Below are 23366 nucleotides of genomic sequence, written 5' to 3' on the forward strand. Positions count from 1 at the left end.
GGAGCTGAGAGCCTAATCTTACAGAAAACTTCTGGAACCCCATTCCCATGACTGTCCCAGCTACAGCTTCTCATACGAACTATTTTTAAAAGAACATTGCCCTATAGGTGTGGTGGCTCACGCCAGTAATCCCCTCACTTTGGGAGGCCTAGGCGGGCAGATCATTTGAGGTCAGGAGTTTGAGACCAGCCTGGCCAACATGGTGAAACCCCATCTCTACTAAAAATACAAAAATTAGCTGGGCGTGGTGGTGTGAGCTTGTTATCCCAGCTACTCAGGAGGCTGAGGCATGAGCATAGCTTGAACCCGGAAGGCAGAGGTTGCAGTGAGCTGAGATCACACCACTCCACTCCACTCCAGCTTGGACGACATAGTAAGACTCCATCTCAAAATAAATAAATAAATAAAACTAAAAGGACATTGTCCCCTCTTCCTCAGTGCTACCTATGGAGGTGGCAGCCACCTCCTACTCACATCATGGCCACCTTCAGACCCTTCATGAAGCTCCAGATTTTCAAAAAGAGGACCAAGACATTCATTTAGCACCAGTCAGACTGATATGTCAAAATTAAGTGTAACTGGCAGACACCTAGAGATATTGACAACAAGGTTCATAGAAGGTTCAAGAGCCAGATCTTGATGCGCAACATTGGTTATGGGAGCAACAAAAAAACAAAGCACATGCTGCCCAGTAGCTTACAAAAGCTCCTGGTCCACAACATCAAGGAGCTAGAAGTGCTTACAATGTTTCTTCCAAGAACCAAAAAGCCATTGTGGAAAGAGCAACCCAGCTGGCCATCAGAGTCACCAGTCACAATGCTAGGCTGTCCAGCAAAGAAAATAAATAGACAGCTCATGTGCACATTTTATTTCTGTTTAAATAAAAACTGAAAAAAAAAAAGAAAGAAAGAAAGAAAAGAAAAGGACATTGCTACAAGAACCACTATGAAATCATAGGCCCATGTGCTAAAACAGCCCTGGTAGACAGTTGAGTCCATCACCTCTCCCATTTTGCAGATGGAGACATTAAGGCCCAGAGAAGGAAATGGAATTGCCAAAGGTTCTACAGTGAGTTCATGGGAGGGGCAAGACTAATGAGAAAACAAGCATCTCTTGGGCACTCACTGGGCACTCTGCTTTGCATACATGATCATATCCCATCCTCAACTCTGAGGCCCAGAGACACCGGGAGTTGTGCAGGATCATACAGTTAGGAGATGGCAGAGCTGGAATTTGAAAGCCTGTCTGATTTTCCACACAGATCATTTGACCACTAACACTCTAGGGCTGCCTAAAACCCAGGGCCCGTCTCCCCACTTCTCTCAGTCCACCCTATCCCTGCAGTCCTCCATTATGTTACATTGACTCCTAAAGAAAAAAGATCCAAATGGACACAGTTCTAGAGGAGTTTCAAAGCACTTCTGTGTCTTCCTGCACATCATCTCAGGAGATGCTGACCCCAGACGCAGGTTGTAGCCTGGGCAGAAATAGCAGGAACTCTTGGGTTTCCTTTAAGACTTCACTTCACCACTGCATGCAAGAGCGGAGCGAAGTCAGCAGGTTAAGAAACTCCTGTGGTTAACCAAAAGAAAAGCCATTGTTAAAAAAAAAAAAGAAACTCCTGTAGTAGGAACGGGGACCCGTGACCTACCAATAAGGAAGAACAGACATATAGAACTTGGCCAGGGAAACTTTAATCCAGAAGAAAAAAGTGTATTTTCTCTCCTTATATGTTTTAAATAAAAGAATGAGATAATCTTGGATTTTAAAAACTCAACTCTGGTGTTTACATTTTAATTTATTCTCAGAAGGCTGGGAGGGTCTAGAGGAAATCAAAATGTGAGTCTTATTTTATGATTTGCTATGGTAAGCCACATTTAATCCCTTTCTTCAGTGAAAGGATTTACGAAGGATACAACACAATGTACCTATCTGTTGCTTTCATTGTATTTTTTTTTCCAGATTTTTATTTAGTTTATAATGTTACAACAATAAGGGAAATTAAAAGGAATGAAAATTATCCATAATCCTAGCATCCTAACAAATGAACTGTTCAGTGTTCCTCTTACTTGCGGGCAAAATTTACATAGGTGATTTATGAGTGTAGTTAAAGCTTCGTATTTATTCAGCTTTCTCACTTGACAGTTTATCATTATAATGCCACAGGTCTTCATAATTATCATTTAAAAATAAATGTTTTAATAATTATTGTAATGGCTGCTTAATACTCTTTTAAGTGGATATATCATTCCCTAGTATTATATATTTAGGACTCCAGTTTTTCACTATCACAGATAATCCCAAAGTGCATGTCTTCATACATATCACATTCTCCTATTTTTGTCATTTCTTTAAAATCCCCAGATCTAGATGTGCTGGGTCAAAGGTCCTGAATGCTTGCATGGCTCTTGATATATATGGGCAGATCGCTTTGCAAAAGGCTTTTATACATTTACTTTGCCTCTGGTAATGGATGAGTAGGATAGTCTCATACCATGCTTCTGCCACAACCAAGGGAAATCTACCAAGAAATGAAAGATAACATGATAAGCAACGTTTTTAACTTCATTTTTACAAATGGCTTGACCTGTTGCAGGCTTTCTATTCTCGTCTCTGTTGCTGTCATAAATTAAGTGCCTATACCAAGAATTTGGGAAAGTGGCAAAGCAGTTATTATACCATTTTATAGCTGAGAAACTCATTCTCAACTTAGGGTTTTGCCCAATAGGCTACACAGTGAGTAAGTGGAAGTAATATCATCAGCTGTTGTGAACCAAAGATGATGCACTGGTTTCTTACAACCTCCTGGAATGTCTTCTGGGTTTTGAAGCTGGGAAAGCATGTTCACATCAGGTATATTTGTAACTTATTTTCAATGGGCCTTATAGACCTTTTAGTGTCCACATTGCTACTCAAAGCATGGGCTTACTTTGGAGGAGACTTGATATCTTTTGTTTGCCAGAGAATCTGTGACTTTCAGAGCTGGAAGGAACGTCAGAGATAATCTCATTCTACTGGCTTATTTTGGAGATAGATAAACTGAGGGCCAAAGAAGAGAAATGATTTTGCCAGCTTCATTCATGGAGGTGGCCGCAGAGTTAGGATCTACTTTGTGATTTAAAATGTTGCCTAGGCCGGGTGCTGTGGCTCACACTTGTAATCCCAGCACTTTGGGAGGTCAAGGCAGGTGGATTGCTTGAGCTCAGGAGTTGAGACAAGCCTGGGCAAAATAGTGAAATCCTGTCTCTACCAAAAAACACAAAAATTAGCAGAGTGTGATAGTATGCACCTATAGTCTAACTGTTTGGGGGGCTGAGCCAGGAGAATAACTTGAGCCCGGAAAGTTGATGCTGCTGTGAGCCATGTTTGCGCCATTACACTTCAGCCTGGATGACAAAGACACTGTCTCAAAAATAGATAAATAACAACAAAAAAACTACTTTAAAACTGTTGACTAGAGCATATAAGTGGACAACTTGTGTATTGTGAGATACTCAAAGATGAATATTTTTTCTTTTTTTTTGGGGGGGGGGTGATGAGGTCTCACTCTGTCACCCAGGCTGGAATGCATTTGGTACAATCTTGGTTCACTGCAACCTCACCTCCCAGGCTAAAGCAATCCTCCCATCTCAGACTCCTGAGTAGCTGGGACTATAGGCAAACGGCACCAAGTCCAGCTAATTTTTTGTATTTTGGTAGAGATGAGGTTTCACCATGTAGTCCAGGCTGGTCTTGAACTGCTTGCCCAGGCTCTGTTCTTGGCTCCTGAGCTCAAGCACTCGTCTACCTCAGCTTCCCAGAGTGCTGGAATTACAGGCGTGAGCCACTGTGCCTAGCCCTTAAGTGAACAGCTTTTAAAAACAATGAGAACCATTTGAGAAACAATGGATACCTTATGTTTCTTTTGGAGCTCCCTGGTGAAATAGTCTGGGTAATACTATGTTAATATGAAACATTTTTTTTATTGAAGGATTTCCCACAGTCTGATACCCTAAATGACAATTTAATTAATTATTGAGTTTTAGTGTTTTGGGAATATTTTGTTGGGTTTGTTTTTTTTTTTAACCTTTGAGCATATATGTTCTTTTTATTAGATTTCTAGCATGTGCGGTTTATTTATTTATTTTATTTTTTACCTGGTAATCAGTGTCACTGTATACTTGCAGAGGTATGTGTACACTTAACGATATATTTCTTGGTGATTGTTCCACAGTAGTACTTTAAGAGCTTCCTTGTTGTTCTTCATATATTTTTCCTGCAGCAGGGTATTCTGATTAATATGCATTTGAATCTCCAATTGGAATATAGTCTCTACCCTCAGTCTCCTGGAAAAATGAAGTGTATTCATTATGACTGCTGAAAGAAGGGAGCAGGTGCACTGGGAAAACATACAAAGTTTGGTTGGAAACAGTGGTGCCTGTGATTTCAACACTCTGAGAAGCCGAGGTGGGCGCATCACTTGAGCTCAGGAGTCTGAGACCAACCTGGGCAACATGGTGAATCCTCGTCTCTACTAAAAATACAAAAATTAGCCAGGTGTGGTGGCGCATGCCTGTAATTGCAGCTATTCCAGTGGCTGAACCATGAGGATCACTTGAACCTGGGATGCAGAGGTTGCAGTAAGCCAAGATCACACCACTGTACTCCAGCCTGGGTGGCAGAGCAAGACTGTCAAAAAAAGATATAAAGTGTGGTAGGCAAGAAGAGGAAAGAGATCATCTCAGCTGTTTTTGGATATTGGAAGTGAGCTGAGACCTGAGAACTGAGACGCTGCCTGTTGCAGGTGAGTCTGGATGATGGACAGTGACAAGCAGTTATTCATGTGTGAATCTGGCCAACATGAACATTTAGATACTGAACACAAAAGCTTGATTTTCATTAGCTATATTTGTTGCCCATATATTGGAACAGATCTTAAAGTGGAAGTCAGACGTGTATTATCAGATATCATTTGGAGTAATGAGTGTATTTTCCTAATCTTTCCAACACCAACCTAATAATTCATCTCCAAAAGCATGCATACTAATTAATTTGTTTTCCATATAGTAATAAGATTAACAACCTCGAATTTACACGGGGTACTGAGTCATGCTCAAATAAAACAAGTTCTAATGAGAAAAATGGAATGCGGCAGCAAATCATGTCCCACCCGGCAATCCAGGTTTTTGTGTGTTTGTCTGTCTTTGCTACACATATTTTTGTCAGGATCTCACTGTAAACAAGATGGTTTCTTTCATGTTGCTTAGGTAAATTTGTTTAATGAACCACAAAGTCACTGTAAATATTGCACAAATCTGAATGCCCTGCAGTGTGGCTGGGAATCTTTAAAGCTGCTTCAAAACGTGTTCACCAAAAGAACCACATTGGGAGAAAACACTCAACATATCAAGGCTCTTAGACATGCAGCCTGGCTTAATTCTATCCTGGACAATAGATTAATTTGTGGTGGAATGGCATGTGACTTTGCACAGTCACTCTAGCTTGCCTAATCTGGGCCTCAGTTTCTTCCTCTCAACTGGACAGTCAGCTAGGTCTGTGAGTGTCCTGCATGCAGATCATCAGAATCAGCTGTGGGTGGAGGGAAGCAAGTGAGACCTTTAAAAAATACACATGGGGGCCAGGCGCGATGGCTCACACCTGTAATCCCAGCACTTTGGGAGGCCAAGGCGGGCGGATCACGAGGTTGGGAGTTCCAGTTCAGCCTGGCCAAGATAGTGAAACACTACTAAAAATACAAAACTTAGCTGGGGCTGGGCACGGTGGCTCACAACTGTAATCACAGCACTTTGGGAGGCCAAGGTGGGCAGATCACTTGAGGCCAGGAGCTTGAGACCAGCCTGGCAACATAGGGAAACCCTGTCTCTACTAAAAATACAAAAATTAGCCTGGCATGGTGGCACACTCTAATTCCAGCTACTCGGGAGACTAAGGCACAAGAATTGATTGAACCCAGGAGGCAGAGGTTGCAGTGAGCCGAGATCATATTACTGCATTCCTGCCTGGGAAGACAGTGAGACTCTGTCTCAAAAAACACAAACAAAACACATGGCCAACCCATCCTACTAAATTCCAGTCTGACTAGACCCCAAAACCCGAATCTCTGAGGAGTGGGGGTTCAAGAGTTTGTATTTTTAAAAACAAATTTCTCATGTGATTTGATGATCATCCTCTGGACCAGACAGATTACCACTAAGGTCTTTTCCAGATTTCATGACCATTAAAACTGATGATTCTAAAAACTCATCTTGGAAAATACTGTTGTGTGTCTGGACGGAAGAAGAACATTGGTAAGGGAAGCAGGAACCTGGATTTGAGCTCTAGGGCTCCCTTCAAGCTATCCAGGGGACACTGGAAAAGCCACTTCACTCTGGACCTTAGCTTCTTCATCCACAAAGTAAAGGCATGGGAGCAGACAATGCCAGGGCCCTTCCACTCACATTCTGCAGCCTAATTCTGGTTCCTTTGGAATTCATTGTTTGCACATAAACCACCCTTATGTGACTGTCAAATACAGAGACTGGTCAGGGAGGCTGATTGGGTTCATCTGCCGTAGCCTACCTATTCTTCCTGAGGCCCAGGGAGTCTCTTCTGCCTTCTACCCTTGGTGGGTCCCTCCCTATCCAGCACTTTCAGAGGGGCTGAGGGTATGTTCTGGCCCAGAGCCATGCACTTCCTCATACCTCACTCCTTTCCCCTATTTAGGACTCAACTCATTCCAGCTTTTCCTGTTCCTTCAAGACAAGATCTATGAAAGATCCCCTGACACCTTATCCCCCACATTCCCAGCCCAGAGATCCCCTACACAGCAAATCCTTGAAAGTATCTGAAAAATGAATGAATGATTGCATGAGTGAATGTCATATGAGCTTCCTTCCAGCTCTGACATTCAATACCTCTGTCCCTCTCTGTCCTCAGAGGTTTCATCCTCAGTGAGGTGAAAGAGGACAATGTCTTGTCAGGTCTGTTTATTGTATAGGACCATGCTAAGAGTGGGCCCCTTCGGCCAAACATTGAGCCTGTCAATTTTACTAACTAACTTCATATAAATGGGATTATACTGGATGTATTCTCTGTGTCTTGCTTTCTTCACCCAACATTATATTCTATATTCTTACTAGGATGGGGATCATCAGGGATCACCTTTAGTTATTAATTAAACTATATACATATGCTTTATGCATTTTCAGTATCCGCACTACACAATAAAAGAAGAATTCAGGGAACCCAAGACAATTACCATTTGTTTTCAACAGACAACCTAGAATGAGTGTTCTCTTTTAGTCTTTAAAAAAAAATTTGGCTGAGTGTAGTGGCTCACATCTGTAATCCCAGAACCTTGGGAGGCAGAGGCAGGAGGATCACTTGAGACCAAGAATTCCAGACTAGCCTGGGCAACATGGCAAATTCTCATTTTTACAAAAAATAAAAAATTACCTAGGCAAGGTGGTGCATGCCTGTAGTCCCAGCTACTCGGGAGGCTGAGGCAGGAGGACCATCTGGCTGCAGTAAGCCAATATCACAGCACTGCACTCCAGAGTGAGAGCCTGTCTTAAAAAAAGAAAAAAGTGACTTGGAACCTGCAAGATCCTTACAAAAGGTCAGAACCTTGGGGAAGTTTTTCACATGGGGGTTTTACCTCAGAGCTTGGCTTTTTTTCACTCCTTGGCGGGTATTCAGTCAACAGCAGCATTGCCCTCACTGTATGGTCACGCATCACATGGGACTGTGTCTCTCCTACCAAGCTGCCTAACCTGTCTGAGCTTCAGTTTCTTCATATGGAAAACGATGATGTCACTGGCGGCACGGTGCGGGGTGCAGAGGATGCCCACATAAATAAGGTATGAGGACCTGACTTGCCATACCCTATGATTGGGTCTAAACCTGCACATGTGGCAAGGTAACAGTGTGCAAAATGGGGGTTATAGGCTTTGTGCTGATAAACCTGAGAAAGAGTTGGGAGAAATCATTTTCCACTAGGAGACTCAGCTCAGCAACACTTCCGTATTACCTGCCTGGGCTGCCTCATGCACCGCTCTGTGGGGAGTCAGGGTTTAATGAAGTAGGATAAACCACACATGCACATTAGTTAGCCTCAGCACAGGCAGGATTAACTTTACACTCCATTTGCAAGAGCAAAGCTCCTCTCCTAGAGTTTGTTATAAGGGGATTTAGAATCACAGAATGTTAGAGCTGGAAGAGAGCCCCTAAGACATCATCATAATCCTACCCCATCATTTTACAGAGGGTCAAAGAAACCTGCCCACGACAGCAGAAGAGACTTGTCCAAGGTCACCAACTGAATTAGCACAGAGCTCAGGTTGGACCCCAGTCTCCAGATCCCCAAGCCTGCATCCTCTCCATTTTCTCCTGTATTGCTTAACCACTGCCTTGTAACAAAGGCCAGGTAGCACATTTCTCTTTCTGGCTTTGCTCTGTACCCCTTGATATACCCTCCATATTCAGGTTTCATGGATGTATGAGCAAGATTTGCATATACCCAACTGAGCCAGCCTCCCTCACATCAGTGTAGCTTTGCACTTGGTGTTTCCTTTGTCTTAATTGGTCTTCCCAGAAAGACTGTGCTCAGTGTTGCCTTCCCCAGGAATTCTCTGAATCATGACCTCTCCCATCCCTCTATACTTTGTGCTCTTCTAGAGTAGGGACAGCATCTTCTTTGTCTTTATATTGGATTGCCTAGCAGAGGAATAGTGCGTGGAAGACACAGAGTAAGCATTTGTTGAATGAACAAATGACCAGATGAAATAGTAATTAAATGCATGAATGAGTGAAGTCAAAGGCAGGTAGGAGGCAATATGGGTCTCAAGAAAGCCTGAGCTCTTAACAACTTGCCAATTTAGCTCAATTCCTTCCTTATGGAGCTCTGGACTGTTCTAGATGTTTTCCACGACTACTATGGTCCATGACCTGCCTCCTTGGGATGGCCTGGACTCTGACCACATATCGCTGAGCTGAGTCTACCATAGCCCTGGGCTTTCATGTCATGCCCCAAATAGACTGGCAATGAGCCATCATTTCTGTCCTTGCCACCATCTTCAACCAGTCTTCCCAGGGCTGTCTGTACTGGGGACACACCTAGGAAATTTCCATGTGAGACTTGAAGCTGATTTCTTCAGGGTGACACTGCCCCTCAGGGTGAAGTGTCAACACAAATTCCCCTGGAGCAACTCAATTCTAGCAACTCTTGATTAAAGAAGACATCTACAGATGTCCCTTGTTTATGTACAGACTCCTGAGAGGGAAAGTTGGGGGTGGGTATAAATGTGTAAGTACCTGTATACATGTATATGACTGTGGAATAGGCATTGAAGTAGAAGCCAGGAGGCTTGAGTTTCAGCCCCAATTTTGTCAGCATGGCAAAATGGTTAAGCGTATGGACTCTGGAATTGTACTGCTGGGTTTGAATCCCAGCTGTACCACTTACTAGCTGTTCAGCCTTGGGGAGATTAGCTAACCATGGTATGCTTCATTTCCCCACCTGTAGAATGGAGACAATGATACTCCCTGTGTCACAGAGCTGGTGTGAGGAATACATGAGGTAGGCTAGGCTCTGGGACTCACACCTGTGATCCCAGTGCTTTGAGATGCCAAGATGAGAGGATCACTTGAACCCAGGAGTTTGAGGCTGCAGTGAGCTATGATCATGGCACTGCACTCCAGTGTGGGTGACAGAGTGAGACGCAGTCTCTAAAAAAAAAAAAAAAAAGAATATGTGAGTTATGTATGTAATACATTTAGAATAGTGCCAGACACATAGTGTTAACTAAATGATATGAATTATTATTTTCTCAGACCCTTAGTTCATGTTATTCCTCCTGCCTGGAATGTTCTACCCTCCGGCTTTCTGCATGCCCAGCTTCTCCTCTTTCAAGTCTCCATTTAATGTCATCTCCTCAGGGAGATCTTCCTTGCCCTTACCTGGAATATATTCTCCCCCTCACCCCTGCATCACTGAATACATGGAGGATGGACCAGGGTGTCTCTAAATCCCTCTGGTTCTTACCTTGCGTATTTTCCACAATGTTATCACTTTTTAGGCACACTGTTCCTCCCATAAGCCTAGGCTATTCATTTATGTGATTAACACAGAGTAACAAACTTGTAAACTGCAGGCATATTTGATTTAGAACAGGCTGAGGAATCCGGCACCATGGAGTGGGCCACTGATCATATTTCCAGTTTGCATCTGGTCCTTCTTGTTACAACTTTGCTCCTGTGCCAGGAGCATCATTGCCAAAAGTGGCCAGAGACTTAAAAGTTTACTTTTTCCTCTTGTCAGAATCAGTAAACTGGATTGTTAGAGTTTTGTTTTCTCTCTTTGAAACTCCCAAAAGAAAAGAAATGACAAGAACAAATCTTGGCATACAAAGAAAATGAGACAAAGAATGTAATCATAACAATACTAGTGAATGGTTTTCAGACTGACATCTGTACATTAAGAATATGTAAAAATGCCAATTTTATGCTCTGACAACTTATGTGCATCAGGGGTGGGATAATGCCTTGGGGATGCCAAATGTCAAAGCATTACATAATGTCAGCTATTCATGTGCTTCTTTGATGAGATATCACTGGGAATGGGAATTCCTAAAGTGAGAGATGTCTTAAAAAGTAGAGGGGAGAGGGAAACCATAAGAAAAGAAAAGAAAGGAAGGAAAGAAGGGACAAAGGAAGAGAGATCCTGTCAAAATCATAATGAGTGCTAGTGTAAACAAAAGTTAATGTGCCTGTGTGTGTGTGTGTGTGTGTGTGTGTGTGTGTGTGTGTATTTTTTAAAGAGTCTCGCTCTGTCACCTAGGCTGGAGTGCAGTGGCACAATCTCAGCCCACTGCAACCTCCAACTCCTGGTTTCAAGCGATTCTTGCGCCTGAGCCTCTGAGTACCTGGAATTACAGGCACATGCCACCAAACCCAGCTAATTTTTGTATTTTTAGTAGAGATGAGGTTTCCCCATGTTGGCCAGGCTGGTCTCGAACTCCTGACCCCACATGAACCACCTGCCTCAGCCTCCCAAAGGGCTGGGATTACAGGTGTGAGCCACCGTGCTTGGCCTATATATTTTTAAATAGTACATACAATCCTAAATCTAAGCCACCATATGTAGGATTTACTTATCTCTGGTTTGATTTTTCACAATTAGAACGTGCATATTTAATTTCTTTTCTTTCATAGGTGTAACTATGCTATATTTTTTTGCCTGAATTTTTGTAACATCCACAGAAATCTAAGTGAAAAATGTTTCCATCATCCTATTGCTCCAACTAATCAAATTTGTGATTTTTTCTGTTGTGTTCTAGTTTTCGTCCAAATGTATAATTTCCCACAGTGGCTATTATAAGTAAAAATTCACATGCCTTCTAAAATTGTATCATAGGAATTTCCCCATATTATTATATGGACTTCATAATGACCACCTTAATTACTTAAGAATATTCTGAAGTAACTTACTTGTACTGTAATTTACTTACCCATTCTCATGCTATTGCACTTTAGGGTACATCCCGACTTTTTATAGTTATAGCTAATATCTATTAAACATCTTTACGCATTTAACATACTTTAATGCATTCAACAAACATTTTTTTTTTTTTTTTTGAGAGGGGTTTGTCTCACTCTGTCACTCAGGCTGGAGTACAGGTGGTGAGATCCCGGCCCACTGCAACCTTAGCCTCCCAGGCTGAAACAATCTTCCCACCTTAGCCTTCTGAGTAGCTGGTACTACAGACATGCACCACCATGTCTTCTAATTTCTTTTTTCTTTGTAGAGACAGGTTTTCACCATGTTGCCTAAGCTGGTCTTGAACTCCTGAGCTCAGGCAATCCTCCCACCTTGGCCTCCCAAAGTGCTGGGGTTACAGGCATGAACTACCACCCCCAGCCCACATTGAACAAACTTTTATATGACATGTGCTGTGTTTGACAGTAGGGATTGTCTGGAAGGATCCTGCTTCAGGGTCTAGGGACAAAGAAGGACAAATGGACACACAACTGCAATTCAGAGCCCCAGTGCCTCGGTTCCCAAAGTGTGGTTCATCGACAAGAAATATCAGCATCACCTGGAAGCTTCTTAGAATGGAAACTCTCAGGCCTTGCCCTGGATCTACTGAATGAGTATCTGAATTTTAACAAGATCCCCAGATGATTCAAGTGTACATGAAAAGCTAGAGAAACCCTGCCAATCCCAGGGTTTTTCTACCTTGATGGGCCACTTGAGTAATAATTCCCTATCTCCTCAGCCTCTTCTCTACTTTTCTACCACCACAAACATGCTCAGGTCTATGTTATCTTTAAAAATCCAGTAAAAACCCGACAAACCTCCCTTGCCCTGGGTCTCTCTCTAGTATGGGCTTCATAAAAAGACTTCCTGTGTGCTCCTCCATAATCGCATCTCCCACTCCCTCTTCCATTCAGAGCACTCTGGTTTCTGCTCCCCACTTCACTCAGACTGCTCTGAAGATAGGTTCCAGGGGACCCCCGAGCTCCCCACACATCCAATAGCCTCTCTAGTTTTCATTTCCCTTTTTCTCCTGGTGTTATCTGACACCACAGTCAATCCTGTCTCCCAAACTCTCTTCCTGAAGTCACCAGTCCCTCTCAGTTTTCTCCTATTTCTCTTACCATGCTATAGTGATATCCGATCCTTTCCCCTCAATCCTTCAGCTCCCTGGTCTGCCCCTTAAACCGTGAGGTTCAACCTCAGGGTGCTGTCCTTGATTCTCTTCTCATTCTATACATTGCCTCTCAATAAGTTTATTCCTGCCCAAGATTGCAATGATCATCTCTTGGCTGAAGACTCCCCAATATGCAAGAAATGTAGACACAGAACTCTCTCTTTCTGTGTCTTTCTTCTATCTCCAATTGCTTACCGGGCTTTAGCACCTGGATGCCCTAACTCATCAAAGTCAATGAGTTCAAAAGTGGTCCCCTTAAACATCTACTTCTTTTTTGCTTTCTCTGTCTCAATAAATGGTTCCACCAGCCACGCAATGATTCTCCCTTCCTCCCCCACCTGCAACAAGTCACTATGTACTGTTGATTCTCTCTCTTCTATCTCTGCCCCATCTCTCAGTTCTATGCCCCATGTCATTTCCCTGGTTTAGTTCTCGTCACCTCTCTCCAGAATGACTGCCACATTTGCTCAGCTGGTCTCCTTGCCTCTGCTTCCACTCTCATCACCCCATCCTTCTTCAATTTAAAGTGATGGTATTATTTATTATATGAAAATATGATCCTTTTTTTTTTGATACAGGGTGTGTCACTCTGTTGCCAAGGCTGGAGTGTAAGTGAAGTGATCACGGCTCACTGCAGCCTCAACCTCCCTGGACTCAGATCCTCCCACCCCAGCCTCCCAAGTAGCTGGGACTCCAGCCATGCATGCCCCCATGCCCAGCTAATTTTTGTGGTTTTTGTAGAGACAGGGTGTCAACATTCTGCTAAGCTGGTCTTGAATTCCTAGGCTCAAGAAATCTGCCCACCTTGGCTCCCAAAGTGCTAGGATTACAGGTGTGAGCCACCATGCCTGGCCTTGAAAATATGATCTTAACATATCCCTGTGACTGCTGTTAAACCTCTCCAAGGATGTACAGAGCTATTCAATCAAAAACCTCAGAGAGGTGGGATGAAGACAGGGTTTTTGCTATTCCACCTCCCTCAGTTGCAAATTACTGACCAGCAACATCCTTGGGCCAGGCACAGTGGCTCACGTCCGTAATCCCAATACTTTGGGAGACCAAGACAAGAGGATTGCTTGAGCCCAGGAGTTCAAGACCAGCCTGGGCAATATAGTGAGACTTGTCTCTATTTTAAATAATAATAATAAATAAAAAGACCAAATAATATCCTTAGCCCTGCACTTCAGGCACTACAGAATCAGCAGAGTCCTTGGGAATCAAAAGAATACTCCCTTACCTCCGCGAGGTCTGCGTTAGACTTTAGAACAGCACAGCATCCTGAGGCTACGGAAGTAGGGGAGTTCTTAAAAACTAGCACGTTGACTCTGTCAGCCCAGATGTTGGCCAGAAGATTCTACTACTTTCCCTTTCTTGGAGCATGTCTCTCCAGGCCACGGACACCCCATGCAGTGGTGTGTTAATAACTGGCTCTCAGGGGGAGAATGTCCAGATGTAAAGCAGCTGCTGATTTCCATAGTATTTAAATATTCCCATAATGATTGATTTCAATTTACCACCATGATGGTGTTGAACATTTTGTTGGAAAGAGATGTGCAACAGCACATCATTGTATAGAATCTCCACCAGACAGATAAAATACAGGTAACTTACATTAAGAACTAAGACAATAGTATAATAATTAGGGCTGGCTCATGCCTATGATCCTAGCATTTTGGGAGGCTGAGGCAGGAGGATGTCTTAAGCCCAGGCATTTGACACCAGCCTGGGCAACATCGGAAGACCCATCTCTACAAAATGTTAAAAAATAAAGTAGCAGGTATGGTGGTGAACACTTATAGTTCCACTTTCTTAGGAAGCGGAGGCGAGAGGTTCACGTGAGCCCACGAGTTTGAGTTTACAGTTAGCTATGATTGTGCCACTGCATTCTAGCCTTGGCAACAGAGCAAGACTCTGTCCCTAAAATAACAACAACAACAACAACAAACAGAATTAGGAAGTGATGAATTGTGAATGTTTATTACCGTTTGAAAAATATATATTTTTCTATTTTGGTTTTTGAGACAGGGTCTCACTCTGTCGCCCAGACTGAAGTGCAGTAGTGGGATCTCGGCTCACCACAACCTTCACCTCCCAGGCACAAGTGATTCTCTTGCTTCAGCCTCCCAAGTAGCAGGGATTACAGGCAGGTGACACTACTGCCCAGCTAATTTATGTATTTTTAGTAGAGACAGGGTTTCACCATGTTGGCCAGGCTGGTCTCAAACTGCTGACCTCAAATGATCCACTTGCCTTGGCCTCCCAAAATGCTGGGATTACAGGCATGAGCCACTGTGCCAGGTTGAAAAATATACTTTCTTTAATTGTAAGTTTATATAATTTAATTTATAAGAATGACTGGGCCTAACAACCAGCTTGCAAAATTCCTTAAAATTTGACAATCAGCTGTCATGAGCCAGTCTGAGCCAGCTGAGGCACAATGCTGCCCGTATCCCACCATGAGTGTGTTACCCCTCACCTGTCTCAGGCAATAGTATCCTAACTGGCCTCTCACCTTTAGTCTCACCTTCCTCACACTAGCCATACAAAGGGTGTATAAAACATGTAATTGATCATGTTACCCTTCTTAAAACCTTCCATGGGTCTTGACTGGCCTGAAGATAAAATCCAATTCCTTACCTACCACACCTGGACTTTTTGACCAGACCCAAACCTTCCTCCATAGCTTCCCAGTCAGTCTATTCTTTCATGGTGTTTTCCTCTCCCTCCATTCCCAGCATGCTGTGTTCCAGTCAGGCCAGCTCACTTGCAGTTTCACAGACACACAAGGCTGGGTCATCCTTCTATGCCTCTGCTCTGGCAGAGCTCTGGCTGGCGTGCTTCAGCCTGATCCTGGTTTCCCCACACAGAACACCCACTCCTATGTCAAGATCCAGAGTCACTCATGCAAACTTTTCTCATTCCCTTAGTTACATATGAACTCCCACTCTTATGTTATGCCATGAGCTCCATAATGCTTCTATCTTAGAAGCTGTGAGCATTTTTCCTTTTATTTTTTGTTAGTAGAGATGGGATCCTGCCATGTTGGCCAGGCTGGTCTTGAAATCCTGGCCTCAAGCAATCCTCCTGACTTGGTCTCCCAAAGTGTTGGGATTGCAGGCATGAGCCATCGTGCTTGGCCGCATTTATTTATATATCTTTTTTTTTCTTCTATCAGATTATAAACACTCAATATAGGACTGGCAGAGATACGTACAGAGCAGGAGCTCAAGTAAGTATCTATTAAATGACTCAACAAATGAGGGCCAAGGAAGCTCCAACTTTGAGTTCTCAAGGGCCTGGATGCAAAGATAGTGTGGTGAAGACCAGGAGGCCAGATCAGTCCTGTTCTTGCTCTTAATCAAAGAAGACCTGTCTTCTCTCTGAGAAAAAGGAAGTTAGTATTGGAAGGGAATCTGTAGCTCTCAAGAAGAGTCGGTTTCTAATTCTGACACATGCTACTACATGGATGAACCTTTTTTATTTTTTCAGACAGGGCCTTGCAAGTTGGTACTACTTGCATTGCAGGGTAAAATGCAAGTGGTGTAAACACAGCTCACTGCAGCCTCGACTTCCTAGGCTCAAGTGATCCTCCCACCTCAACCTCTTAGGTAGCTGGGACCACAGGCACACATCACCATGTCTGGCTAATTTTTTTAGTTTCTGTAGAGACAAAATCTCACACGTTGCCCGGGCTGGTCTCAAACTCTGACCCAAGTGATCCTCCTGCGTTAGCCTCCAAGAGTGCTGGGATTACAGGTGTAAGCCATCTCACCTACCCAGGGATAAACATTAAAGACATTGTGCTAAATGAAGTAAGGCGCAGAAGGACAAATATGGCCGGGCGCAGTAGTGCTTGCCTGTAATGCAGATGGCACGTGCCTGTAGTCCCAACTACTCGGGAGTCTGAAGTGGGAGGATCATTTGAGTCTGAAAGGTGGAGCTTGCAGTGAGCTGAGATCATGGCACTGCACTCCAGCCTGGGTGACAGAGTCAGATCCTGTCTAAAAAAAAAAAAACAAAAAGGATAAATATGATGTGATTCCACTTATATGACATACTTAGAACAGTCAAATTCTTTGAGATGGAAAATAGAGTGGTGGTTGCCAGGGGCCAAGGAAAGAAGAGAATGGGGAATTATTGCTTACTGGGTACAGAGTTTCAGTTTGAGAAGATGAAAAAGTTCTGCAGATGGATGGTAGTGATGGTTGCACAACAATCTGAATGTATTTAATATCACTCAACTATACTAAAAAAATGATTAAATTGGTAACTTATTATTATTGAGACAGAGTCTCTGACTCTGTCACTGAGGCTGGAGTGCTATAGGGCAACCATAGCACACTGCAGCCTCAACCTCCCAGGCTCAATCAATTCTCCCACCCCAGCCCCACGTTCCTGAGGCTACAGGAACATGACCCCATGCCCAGCTATTTTTTTTTTTTTAGATGAAGTTTCCCTTTGTTGCCCGGGCTGGAGCACAGTGGTGTGATCTCAGCTCACTGCAACTCCACCTCCTGGGTTCAAGCGATTCTCCTGCCTCAGCCTCCCAAGTAGCTGGGACTACAGGCCCACACTACTACACCTGGCTAATTTTTGTATTTTCAGTAGAGACAGGGCTTTGCCATGTTGGCCAGGCTGGTCTTGAACTCCTGATCTCAAGTGAGGTCAGCCGGCCTATTTTACCACAATTTTTTAAAAAGGAGAATCAGGCTGGGCACAGTGGCTTACAGCTGTAATCCCAGCACTTTGGAAGGCTGAGGCAGGCAGATGAGTTGAAGTCAGGAGTTCGGGACCAGCCTGGCCAACATCGCGAAACCTTGTCTCTACTAAAAATGCAAAATTAGCCAGGCGTGGTGGAGCCGGCCTGTAGTCCCAGCTACTCAGGAGGCTAAGGCAGGAGAATTGCTTGAATCTGGGAGGTGGAGTGAGCTGAGATCATGCCACTGCACTCCAGCCTGGGTGACAGAGGGAGACTCCATCTCAAAAGAAAAAAAAAAAGAGAGAGAGAGAGAGAGAATCAATCCCTGGATCAGAGGACCTGAGTTTAGGGGATGAGAGGAGGAGGTTGGGGGTGAAAATAGAGCAGTGATGAAACTTCTCTTATGAATGGCCTCTCTGCCTTTCTCCCTGCCTTTTCCCCTGCAATACTGGCTGGGCCACAGGCTATTTTGGGGGCAAATGCATGTGCTTGTGTGCACTCAGAGATTAATAAGACAGAGCACCTCCCCTGGAGGAGTCAGTGCTACAGACAAGTCAGGGAGGAGGTTTGCAAGCCAATTCCACAGGTGGGATAATAAGGAAGCTTATACGTCACGATCCTAAATCTTCCCATTCTCCTCCTTTCCCCTCTTAGCTCAGTGCATGCTTCTGAGTCTCCTTGAGAGGAAACCACACAATATTTTTGAAATCAAGTTTAGATGAGAAGATTTAATAGCATTAGGAGAAATATCTGGGTTCAGTTATGGAGCTTTAAATGAAGCCTTTATATTTCACCCTTGGAATTAAGGCTAGTGAATCCTCCAGATGTTTTCAAATAAGCCAAACTATTGCAAACATAACAGGAGAGTAATTGGAAATGGACCAAGAGAGACCTTAAGCATAAGCAGTCTGAAGAAACAGTTTAAACAGGCCCACAGTATCTTTTGCAGAAGATTTATTAGCGATAGATGCATACTTCGATGAATCTTAGAATTGGGGAGCTTAACAGGACCTGCCTTGGCAATTATTAAGTCTGTTTCCTCGAAGGCCGGGTGCGGTGGCTCAAGCCTGTAATCCCAGCACTTTGGGAGGCCGAGGCGGGTGGATCACGAGGTCAAGAGATCGAGACCATCCTGGTCAACGTGGTGAAACCCCGTCTCTACTAAAAATACAAAAAAAAATTAGCTGGGCATGGTGGTGCGTGCCTGTAATCCCAGCTACTCAGGAGGCTGAGGCAGGAGAATTGCCTGAACCCAGGAGGCGGAGGTTGCGGTGAGCCGAGATCGCGCCATTGCACTCCAGCCTGGGTAACAAGAGCGAAACTCCGTCTCAAAAAAAAAAAAAAAAAAAGTCTGTTTCCTCATTTTACAGATGAAGGAACTAAAGTGAACAGAGATAAAGGGGCTTGAAAGTTCACACAGGAAAATTATGTCATACCTGGCACTATAATCCTGTCCTTTGATTTTCAGTTGAGGGCTCTTGATTTTTCTGCTCACCTGTTGCTTTGCTTCAATAAAATGTAAAGTTTGCTGGGAGGGTTGGCTCATGCCTGTAGTTGCAGTACTTTGGGAGGCCGAGGCAGGTGGATCATCTGAGGTTGGGAGTTTGAGATCAGCTGGACCAACATGGAGAAACCCTGTCTCTACTAAAAATACAAAATAAGCCAGGCATGGTGGTGCATGCCTGTAATCCCAGCTACTTGGGAGGCTGCAGCAGAAGAATTGTTTGAACTCAGAAGGCAGGGGTTGCAGTGAGCTGAGATCGCGCCATTGCACTCCAGCCTGGGCAACAAGAGCAAAACTCTGTTTCCAAAAAAAAATACTTATATGTGTTGAAAAAAAAAAAAGGCTGTAATGTTTCATTTTTAGTTGGATTTTCTCTTCTAGTACTGGAATGAGTCAGAGAGGGAGAAGCGAGACCTTACAAATGATAACTATATATTGTTATGGGTTGAACTGGGTCACCCCAAATGATATGTTGAAGTCCTAAACCCTAGTATTTCAGAAGGTGATCTTATTTGGCTGGTTGTGGTGGCTCATGCCTGTAATTCTAGCACCTTGGGAGGCCCAGGCAGTTGGAGACAAGATTCCCTGAGCTCAGGAGTTGGAGACAAGCCTGGGCAACATGGCAAAACCCTGGCTCTACTAAATATACAAAAAATTAGCCAGGCATGGTGGCATGAACCTGTAATCCCAGTTATTCTGGAGACTGAGGCACAAGAATCACTTGAACCCTGGAGGCAGAGATTGCAGTGAGCCGAGATCGCACCACCGCACTGCACACTCGGTGGCAGAGCGAGACGCTGTCTCTCTCTCTCTCTCTCTCTCTCACACACACACACACACACACACACAAAGGAAAAAAAAACCCACCAGAATATGACCTTATTTGGAAGTAGGGTCATTGGAGATATCAGTTAAGACGTAATGGTTTCTTAACTCAGTGTGACCGATGGCCTTATAGAAAGAAGAAGGAGACACACAGGGAGAAGATTTAGTCATATGATGACAAAGGCAGAGGTTAGAGTGATGCATCTACAAGCCAAAGATTGCCAAGAACCTTCAAAAGCCAGGAAGAGGCAGGGAAGAGCTCTTCCCTAAAGCCATCAAAGAGAGCATAGACCTGCCAACATCTTAATCTTGGACTTCTAGCATCCACAACTGTGAGAAAAGAAATTCCTGCTGTTTTAAGTCACCCCACTTTGTGGTAATTTGTTGTGGCAGCCCTAGGAAATGAATACAGTACATAAATGTTACCAGCATGTGAGTTTTTTTGGGCCAAACGAGGTGGGTTCCATCAGGCCTTGGGGTAGACAGTTGTGAACCAAAATTTGGGCTGGGCTCAAACATTTGGCAGCATTAAGCTCCAAAGTTCAAGCAGCCAGCATGTCCTTATCAGAGTCTAATCTGGGATACTGACAATGGATGATGAGCAGAATCAGAAGCAAAGATGGAGGAAATACATTTCTTCCCATTTGAAGAAGTTGCAGTTCCAAATCATCGATTCAGCACACCTAACTGGGATATGAAGTTTTATGGTTTATGCAAGTTGCATCTCTGAGGTACCTGGCATCACTGACACAAAAAGCAGCAAGTTCTCTTCCTTGTTCTCACCAAACTACTCCTACCCCATACCTGGTCACAGACTTACATATGCTCAAAAGAAAAGATTGTAAGGTGATTGTTAAAACCTCAGTCACGCTGGAGTCTTGCTGAATTGCTGCAAGCTGACTTCAGTCCAGGGAGATGTGCCCATTTACTTGGTGTTAATTTTTGAATTAGAGTCCTCGCAGGATAGAGGTGTACATTCTAAATGAGTAATTGAGGAAAGTTTCAGCTCTGTTCCCAAGCTGGAGTGCAGTGGCATGATCTTGGCTCACTGCAACCCCTGCCTTTCGGGTTCAAGCAATTCTCCTGCCTCAGCCTCCTGAGTAGCTGGGACTACAGGTGCACACCACCACACCTGGCTAATTTTTTGTATTTTAGTAGAGATGGGGTTTACTATAAAACTACAGTAATCAAAGCAGTGTGATATCATCATAAGGATAGACATATAGACCAACGGAATAGAGCTGAGAGTCCAGAAATGAACCCAAACACGTATGGTCAACTGATTTTCTATAAGCATGCCAAGACCATTCAATGGGGGGAGAAACAGTCTCTTCAAAATGGTGCTGGGAGAACTGGAAAACTACATGCAAAAGAATGAAAGTGGACCCCTACCTCACTCCACATACAAAGAGTAACTCGAAATGAATCAGTGATCTAAGTACAAGAGCTAAAAGTATAAAACTATTAGAAGAAAACATGGGGTACATCTTTATGAGTTTGGATTTGGCAATGGACTCTTAACACCAAAGCACAAGCAACAAAAGAAAAAATAGATCAATTAGATTTCACAAAAATGAAAACTTTTGCAAATCAAAGGATATTATCAATAAAGTGAAAAGGCAACCTACAGAATGAGAGGACATATTTATAAATCATATCTCATAAGGGTTTAGTATCCAGAATATATAAAGAATGCTTACAATTAGAAACAAAAATACAAACAATTTAAAAATGGGTAGTGAGGCCAGGCATGGTGGCTCATGCCTGTAATCCCAGCACTTTGGGAAGCCCAGGCGGCTGGATCATCTGTGGCCAGGAGTTCAAGACCAGCCTGGCCAACATGGTGAAACCCTGTCTCTACTAAAAATACAAAACTTAGCCAGGCATGGTGGCACAAGCTTGTGATCCCAGCTACTCAGGAGACTAAGGAAGGAGAATCACTTGAACCAGGGAGGCGGAGGTTGCAGTGAGCTGAGATGATGCCCCTGCACTCCGGCCTGGGTGACAGAGTGAGACCCTGTCCCCTGCCACCTTGCCCCCAGAAAAAGAATGAAGTACTGATATACGCTACAACTTGGATGAACCTCAAACATTTTTGTGTTACGTGAAAGAAGCCAGACATAAAAAGTTATATAATGTGCTTGCCTTGCAGCATATATACACAAAAATTTACATATTGTATGATTCCTTGTACATGATATACCTTGAATAGGCAAATCCCTCCAGACAGAAAGCAGATTTGTGGTTGCCAGAGAATGAGGAAGGGGAGATGGGGAGTTATTACTTAAAGCATATAGAATATTCTTCGGGGGTTGATGAAAAAGTTTTGAAACTAGAGAGAGGTGGCTGTGGTTGTATTCGGTTGGCGCAAAATAATTACTTTTAATGGCAAAAACTGTGGTTACTTTTGCACCAACTGAATACAACATTGTGAATACACTAAATGCTGCTGAATTTTACACTTTTAAATGATTAATGGGGCAGGGCTCTGTGGCTCCTGCCTGTAATCCCAGCGCTTTGGGAGGCTGAAGTAGGGGGAATCAGTTGAGGCCAGGAGTTCAAGACTAGAGTGGGCAACCTAGCAAGACCTAGTCTCTACAGAAAATTTAAAAGTTAGGTGGTGGTGGTATATGCCTGTAGTCCCAGCTACTCAGGATGCTGAGGTAGGAGGACTGCTTGAGCCCAGGAGTTCAAGGTTACAGTAAGCTATGATTTTGCAACTGCACTACTGCCTAGGCCATGGACAAAATTCTGTCTTTTAAAAAAAGAATAAGGCTGGGCGTGGTGGCTCACACCTGTAATCCAAGCACTTTGGAGGCTGAGGCAGGCGGAACACCTGAGGTTGGGAGTTCAAGACCAGCCTGACCAACATGATGAAACCCCGTCTATAAAAAAAATAATAATATATTTTAAAAAAAAGAAAAAAGAAAAAAAAATAGGCAGATACGGTGGCTCACACCTGTAATCCCAGCACTTTGGAAGGCTGAGGTGGGTGGATCACCTGAGGTCAGGAGTTTAAGACCAGGATGGCCAACATGGTGAAACCCATCTCTACTAAAAATACAAAAACTAGCCAGGCATGGTGGCGCGCACCTGTAATCTCAGTTACTCAGGAGGCTGAGGCAGGAGAATTGCTTGAACCTGGGAGGCAGAGGTTGCAGTGAGCCAAGATCATGCCACTGCACTAAAGCCTGGGCTACAAGAGTGAGACTTTGTCTTAAAAAAAAAAAAAAAGTAATAATAATAATGATATGCATGTGAAATAGACCTCAAAAATATTTTCAAAAAGAAATGCAGGCCAGGTGAGGTTGCTCATGCCTGTAATCCCAGCACTTTGGGAGGCTGAGGTGGGTGGATCACCTGAGATTGAGATCAGGAGTCCTAGACCAGCCTAGCCAACATGGTGAAACCGCATCTCTACTAAAAATACAAAAGTTAGCCAGGCAGGCCGGGCGCGGTGGCTCAAGCCTGTAATCCCAGCACTTTGGGAGGCCGAGATGGGTGGATCACAAGGTCAAGAGATCAAGACCATCCTGGTCAACATGGTGAAACCCCGTCTCTACTAAAAATACAAAAAATCAGCTGGGCATGGTGGCGCGTGTCTGTAGTCCCAGCTACTCAGGAGGCTGAGGCAGGAGAATTGCCTGAA

General features: G+C 43.7%; 2 long non-coding RNA genes across 3 annotated transcripts in view; both read left to right on the forward strand.

The window, feature by feature from the left end:
* The first annotated feature begins 376 nt into the window (after window positions 1-376).
* LOC116524697 lies at window positions 377-4358 on the forward strand. The gene is made up of 2 exons (XR_004257444.1): window positions 377-2853; window positions 4262-4358. It is a non-coding gene; the product is annotated as an uncharacterized LOC116524697 (long non-coding RNA).
* Window positions 4359-4656: 298 nt separating this feature from the next.
* Window positions 4657-23366, forward strand: part of LOC116524701 — a 35034-nt gene continuing 16324 nt past the window's right edge. The window contains exons 1-4 of one of the 2 annotated variants that reach the window (XR_004257447.1): window positions 4657-4783; window positions 10982-10985; window positions 17166-17172; window positions 18254-18264. This is a non-coding gene — a long non-coding RNA (uncharacterized LOC116524701). Of the gene's footprint in view, window positions 4784-10981; window positions 10986-17165; window positions 17173-18253; window positions 18265-23366 lie in introns of those variants that run through there. The other variant, XR_004257446.1, reaches the window with a different exon arrangement.

Source organism: Sapajus apella, unplaced genomic scaffold (genome assembly GCF_009761245.1).
Source record: "Sapajus apella isolate SASKATOON/1434 unplaced genomic scaffold, GSC_monkey_1.0 scaffold46, whole genome shotgun sequence".
NCBI classification, from domain to species: domain Eukaryota; kingdom Metazoa; phylum Chordata; class Mammalia; order Primates; family Cebidae; genus Sapajus; species Sapajus apella.